The sequence below is a fragment of the Topomyia yanbarensis genome, chromosome 1 (assembly GCF_030247195.1).
Source record: "Topomyia yanbarensis strain Yona2022 chromosome 1, ASM3024719v1, whole genome shotgun sequence".
Lineage (NCBI taxonomy): Eukaryota > Metazoa > Arthropoda > Insecta > Diptera > Culicidae > Topomyia > Topomyia yanbarensis.
In genome coordinates, this window is record NC_080670.1 from 82,980,046 (window position 1) to 82,986,631 (window position 6,586).

The following is a 6,586-nucleotide window of genomic DNA, read 5'->3' on the forward strand; positions in this document are numbered from 1 at the left end:
TGTAACGATTAGCTCCATATTCACATGACAAGTATGCTTAAAACTTCCTACTGCAAAAACCACTGAACTGCGAAAGCATATTATATATCAATAATACTTAATCGAATCATGTAAACAATAGGAATGAAAAGCAACCACTTGTGGCAGAATACTCAATATATTGAACTAGAAATGTAATGTAAACAAAACAATATAATCAAATGCAAAAATAAATATCTAAAAAGTCCACCACCCAGAGGCCCCGGGCCCTCCGCCACACTCGGACCGGGTGCTGGGGAGGTTTCTCGCAGCCCATCAAATCCAAATCACCGAGAAGAACCAACAATACCCACAACAATGCGGGCCCTCCGCCGATCTTGCCCAGGCAATCGGGGAGGTTTCCCGCGGCACAACGGCAACTAGCATATCCCACCGTGGGCCCTCTGCCAACCCCCCCCCCCCCTCTCCCACCCCCGCTGGGCGCTAGAGAGGATTCCCGCGGCCCTGATGAACGAAGCAACATCAACACCACCACCAACGAAACAAGCAAAGCAAAATCGGAGAAAAAACACAATGAAATGTAACCATTACCTGTAACCATTACTTTGTAAATATTTTCTTTTCTTTTACGGGCGAATGACCTAATGGTTAAAACCCAGATAAACAAATACAAATACAAAATATCTAAAAAGAGATGCTCTCAATAAATTTAAACTTCGAAATAATAATTATCACTATTTGTGGAAATTTTCTTTCAGCTGTGATTAAAATTTCTCCGATGTTAACGATTTGTACTGCAAAGCACCGGCAATCATAATAAATCGACGAGAATCCAATAAAAGTGGCATAGAAAAACTAGTTACTTTGTAACGTGAAATCAAAAAACCTCATCATTTTTTATTGCTTGATATTAAATTTATAAACCATCATTAATCCTGTCAAGATTCGTGGTAACTGTAGATGCTTTGTTGCTGAACCTTCTAATTCTTTTATCCCATCCGTTTCAACGGATATTCTTTCGTTTCATGGCTCCTTATAATGGCAACAAATTAGGCTTCATCTTGCATACCACCGACAAAAATATTTGCCAAGAAAAACTTTTCTGCAGATAACCGAAACTTTTTGTTCTTTTTTACTACCCTCGAATTATTCACAATTACTGCATCCTACTGCCCGGTGTTGATATTCTTCTGCAGTATTTTTTCTATATCGGTTTACTGTTTTTGAATGCTGCTGATCATCTCTAGGATCCGGTTGGTTTGTTCCCTTCTTCAGGCTGTCTTATTCAGTTCTTCAATTTTTACCATCACAATTTTGCAGACTTAACGGCTATCCGGACCGGAGTGGTAAAAGTTTCGTGATATTTCAATTACTACTGATGGAAGCTTTACCTGACTATCCACTTCATCAATTCCACCGGATTCAAATTATTGGCAGCAGCAACAGAGAGCACTAGAATGTCATACGGCTCTACAGAATAGGCGGTCCCCCGCATGTATCTAAAAAAGATTAATACAAATCGTAAAACCGGAGAAATTGGTTGCACAAGAGAGAATATACCTTTCTACCGCCTTTACAATTACAAATATCTTGGTGTTCAAGTTTTGTTCCCGTGGCCAATTCGTACACTTCTCCTTATATTTAGATTGTTTACAATGGAACCAAACAAATCGAATGACGTTTCAATTAATAACAGAAGTGAGGAATATTAAGTGAGCGAAGTTGGCCTAGTCACTTTTAATGGTGACACTGAAAGCGATCACCTTACATAATTGCAAATTTTTTGGTGATCACCTAGCAGTCACCGGTTGGTGATAGTCACTTATCACCAAACATAATTCCAGCCCTGTATCTACACTATAATTAAGGAAATTCATGGCTATATCCGAAAAATATATGGCTTAACTGGGTAATATGAAAGTTTGACGATGAAAATTTTCAAAAGAGACATTCAACGTGCGATATTTTAACTATTCGTATCTCTATTGAATTTTGAATGAAATATATGCTCAAAGATTGAAATCTGAAGCCAGCAGGATTGGTCTGGCCATCAACGTTTCGAAGACAAAATACATGAGAGGAAGAGGTTCTAGAGACGACAGTGTGAACCTCCCACCCGAGTTCGGATTGACGGTGACGAAATCGAGATGGTCGACGAATTCATGTATTTGGGCTCACTGGTAACCGACGACAATGATAACAGCAGAGAAATTCAGAGACGGATCATAGCGGGAAATCGTGCCTACTTAGGACTCCGGAGGACGCTCCGGTCGAACAAAATTCGCCGCCGCACGAAGTTAATTATCTACAAGACGCTGATTAGATCGGTGGTCCTCTACGGCCACGAGACATGGACTATGCTCGTAGAGGACCAACGCACCCTTGGAGTTTTCGAACGAAAGGTGTTGCAGATGGAAGACGGAACGTTGCGCAGGCGAATGAACAATGAGTTGTATCAGCTGCACATTCGTTGTATTGGTACGAACTTTCATGAAAAATAACGGATCAAAGACCAAAAATATCCACCAACCAGATCTAGGAAAAGAAGTCTCCCAAAGTACCCACTCTCGATGGGGGATGCAACTACAATGTGTCTTCTAACTTATCGTCGTCCATATCTGGATATACTGAGTAGTTAGAATCATTTATTTTTCACAGTATTGGTCTGTATAGAACTTATTTATCCATATTTCCTGCACGATAATTCCGAACGAAACAATGTGAAAGCTATAAGGATGAATTGAAAGAGACTACATTGCAATCAACTGAATGCACGGCTTTTATGCTATCGACATAGCCTAGACATTTCACACTATTTACTTCAATGCAAATAAAAATTTTGAAATATCTACCTGTCTCATTCACGAATCGCATTCTCCCTGTCGTTCTTTGTTCAAGGGGCTTGAAAGCACATGTGACCTTGTCTCACTTTACTATATTCAATTGCGCGTTAAAATACTGGACCAGTAAATTCTATTCTGTACATAAATCTTTTTTTCGGGAATATGTGACCAAAAAGTAAACTTCGAATTCCAAAGCAAATTGAGCATTCCAGGTTCCTGATAAATAAATATGGTCCAACAATAAGGTAGAAACACCAGATAATCTTAAAACGACGCCGTCAAGTAAAGAAGCATGAAAACAAAAAGAATAAAACCAAAAAAAGATGGAAGCCCTAGAAAGTCCATTGCATATTTATTAGCGTTTTCTCAGAAGATGGGATTTTCAAAAACATTTCAAAACTTTTTGATGCAATGGTTCTCAAATTCGTACAATCCGGTTTATTCATTTTCTTAATTCAAAAATATTTTTAGCTTCAAATATATGACCATTTCATTTTAATTAATTATTTCATTCCGCATCTTTTTATTCGTTTTGTTCATCTGCGTTCATTTTACTTATTTTATTCATTTCATTCTTTGGATTCACTCTGATCAGTTTATTCTTTTTGTGCATTTTACTTATAACTCATTTAACTTATTTTATTCATTGTTTTCATTGTATGCATTTTATTCATTTTTTCCAGTTTAATCATTATGTTCAGTTTCTTCGTTTTAATAATCTGACTACTTTTTCATTTTCAATCTTTTCTTCCAAATAATTTATTTGATTCAATTTATTTCTTTGTATTAATTTATAACCTTTTACCATTCTTCAATTTTTCATTTTAAGCAATGCATTTAATTCTGCTAATTTTCTTCTTTTTATTCATTTTATCACTTCAACTCATTTTGTTTATTTGATTCGTTTGTTTTATTTATGCATTTCATTTATTTTTTACTTTATTCATTTTGTTCATCCATTCTTTTTATTCATTTGATCCATTTCATTAATATGAGTTATAAGTAAAATGCACAAAAAGAATAAACTGATCAGAGTGAATCCAAAGAATGAAATGAATAAAATAAGTAAAATGAACGCAGATGAACAAAACGAATAAAAAGATGCGGAATGAAATAATTAATTAAAATGAAATGGTCATATATTTGAAGCTAAAAATATTTTTGAATTAAGAAAATGAATAAACCGGATTGTACGAATTTGAGAACCATTGCATCAAAAAGTTTTGAAATGTTTTTGAAAATCCCATCTTCTGAGAAAACGCTAATAAATATGCAATGGACTTTCTAGGGCTTCCATCTTTTTTTGGTTTTATTCTTTTTGTTTTCATGCTTCTTTACTTGACGGCGTCGTTTTAAGATTATCTGGTGTTTCTACCTTATTGTTGGACCATATTTATTTATCAGGAACCTGGAATGCTCAATTTGCTTTGGAATTCGAAGTTTACTTTTTGGTCACATATTCCCGAAAAAAAGATTTATGTACAGAATAGAATTTACTGGTCCAGTATTTTAACGCGCAATTGAATATAGTAAAGTGAGACAAGGTCACATGTGCTTTCAAGCCCCTTGAACAAAGAACGACAGGGAGAATGCGATTCGTGAATGAGACAGGTAGATATTTCAAAATTTTTATTTGCATTGAAGTAAATAGTGTGAAATGTCGATAGCATAAAAGCCGTGCATTCAGTTGATTGCAATGTAGTCTCTTTCAATTCATCCTTATAGCTTTCACATTGTTTCGTTCGGAATTATCGTGCAGGAAATATGGATAAATAAGTTCTATACAGACCAATACTGTGAAAAATAAATGATTCTAACTACTCAGTATATCCAGATATGGACGACGATAAGTTAGAAGACACATTGTAGTTGCATCCCCCATCGAGAGTGGGTACTTTGGGAGACTTCTTTTCCTAGATCTGGTTGGTGGATATTTTTGGTCTTTGATCCGTTATTTTTCATGAAAGTTCGTACCAATACAACGAATGTGCAGCTGATACAACTCATTGTTCATTCGCCTGCGCAACGTTCCGTCTTCCATCTGCAACACCTTTCGTTCGAAAACTCCAAGGGTGCGTTGGTCCTCTACGAGCATAGTCCATGTCTCGTGGCCGTAGAGGACCACCGATCTAATCAGCGTCTTGTAGATAATTAACTTCGTGCGGCGGCGAATTTTGTTCGACCGGAGCGTCCTCCGGAGTCCTAAGTAGGCACGATTTCCCGCTATGATCCGTCTCTGAATTTCTCTGCTGTTATCATTGTCGTCGGTTACCAGTGAGCCCAAATACATGAATTCGTCGACCATCTCGATTTCGTCACCGTCAATCCGAACTCGGGTGGGAGGTTCACACTGTCGTCTCTAGAACCTCTTCCTCTCATGTATTTTGTCTTCGAAACGTTGATGGCCAGACCAATCCTGCTGGCTTCAGATTTCAATCTTTGAGCATATATTTCATTCAAAATTCAATAGAGATACGAATAGTTAAAATATCGCACGTTGAATGTCTCTTTTGAAAATTTTCATCGTCAAACTTTCATATTACCCAGTTAAGCCATATATTTTTCGGATATAGCCATGAATTTCCTTAATTATAGTGTAGATACAGGGCTGGAATTATGTTTGGTGATAAGTGACTATCACCAACCGGTGACTGCTAGGTGATCACCAAAAAATTTGCAATTAGCAATTAATTTAGTGAGGTAAGTATATATATATATATATATATATATATATATATATATATATATATATATATATATATATATATATATATATATATATATATATATATATATATATATATATATATATATATATATATATATATATATATATATATATATATATATATATATATATATATATATATATATATATATATATATATATATATATATATATATATATATATATATATATATATATATATATATATATATATATATATATATATATATATATATATATATATATATGTAAAAATTTGTTTAAGCATTTGTAATTAATTTGTCAGATAATACATTCTGTCATGCGACTGGTCCTTGAACGAAAAACCAGAAATATAAATATTAATCTGATAGGCATTCCCATATGTATCTTGTATGTCCTTTTTCGGTGAATCAGTTCAAAAAAAGATTTGTTGAAATTTTATTACAACTCATCATGCTCCTATAAAGGTCCATGAAGTTCAAACATCGAATATATCAACCGAAAATAATCTGGCTAGGTACTAAAAGTTAACGTTGGGTTACTGAATCGACATGAAAAATATATTAATATTATTCGATCGAGTCAAAACAAAGGTTTAGTTATGAATGTGTGGTTTTAGTGTTTAATGATTGTATGTGTAATAATAACTTTTGTTGAAATGAAGGTTTTTATTAAACAAACAGCCATATTGGTGCTAATGAGTCGTAAGTACATTTGTCCAGTGCTAAGAAGTAACACAAACAAGATTTAATATACAACATAATAACAAACCCAATTTAGTTTCGAAATTTTTAGATTTTAGCTGAAAAATCTTGAAATGAATTCGATCTTCATTGATTCTCATGGTTCATTTCAATAAACGACTCTTGAAAAATATTTTTCATTTTATATCTGTTACCGCCAGCACTGCTTCGCAGTGTGGACACGGCCTTACTATGCGAACGCAACCACTGTGAACGCGGCCTAATGCAAGCGGCGCGTCAACCGGTATGAACTGTCAATTGACGCGGGAAGATGACATGGCTTGTCATCAGCAGTTATTTCCGTTTGCACA